This window comes from Echinops telfairi, unplaced genomic scaffold (genome assembly GCF_000313985.2).
Source record: "Echinops telfairi isolate 266 unplaced genomic scaffold, ASM31398v2 ScPeMD7_3533;HRSCAF=4204_1, whole genome shotgun sequence".
Classification (NCBI taxonomy): Eukaryota; Metazoa; Chordata; class Mammalia; order Afrosoricida; family Tenrecidae; genus Echinops; species Echinops telfairi.
Genome location: NW_022107432.1, coordinates 17,639,165 through 17,640,044, shown reverse-complemented (window position 1 = coordinate 17,640,044; position 880 = coordinate 17,639,165). Strand labels below are relative to the sequence as shown.

Below are 880 nucleotides of genomic sequence, written 5' to 3'. Positions count from 1 at the left end.
TGAGACTTTAGTTCAGAGATTCTTATTTTTAGCCTAAGGCCTTTTCTACTATATCATGACAATGCCTCAAATATTAAAACTGAGTTAAAATTATAAATTTATATGAACTGGCTTTAAAAAGTTTATGGAAAAGTTGTGTAATCTTATAGTTATAATTTTCCTTTACCTTTCTGAAGACAGCCTCACATAATATTTATACACATATACTTACCTGGCAGGGGCGATACCATGATCACAAAGGTGGTTTTCCCAGGGCGAGGCTTATCCATTGCACTCCGGATGTGCTGACCCCTGTGATTTCCCCAAATATGGGAAACTCAACTGCATAATTTGTGGTGGGGGGGGGACTGTGTTCACGCTCTCCCCTGAAGACAAAAACATTTATACACTTCTTGGTAAATGAACTGAAATACAGAAGGAAAATATACAAACTTACCATTTTTTATTTTAAAGCTCCTTGGTGTTTCCTATAACAGATATTAAGCTTTTAATTAAATGTTTAATATATTTTAATGTTAAACCTTTACCAAGGTAAAATTTACATAAAATAAAAGGAGTAATTTTTTTTGTATTTGATTCTGATGAAATTATACAGCTAGGTAACCACCACCCAATATAAGACACCGACCATCTTCATCATCCCAAAGTGTTCCTTTATTCTTTTTTTTTTTTAAGTATTTGAATCATTTTATTGGGGGCTTGTACAACTCTTATTTCAATCCATACATACATCCTTTGTGTCAAGCACATTTGTACATTTGTTGCCAGTATCATTTTCAAAACCTTTTCTTTCTACTTGAGCCCTTGGTAACAGCTTCTCATTTCTTCTTTTTCTTTAAATTAGGGGCTCATACGACTCTTATCACAATCCATACATACA

At 33.3% G+C, this 880-nt stretch overlaps 1 non-coding gene across 1 annotated transcript; it reads left to right on the top strand.

Annotated features, from left to right (window-relative positions):
* Positions 1–203: 203 nt before the first annotated feature.
* On the top strand, positions 204–368 carry LOC115871226. The gene has a single exon (XR_004047177.1). It is a non-coding gene; the product is annotated as a U1 spliceosomal RNA (small nuclear RNA).
* Positions 369–880: the final 512 nt, after the last annotated feature.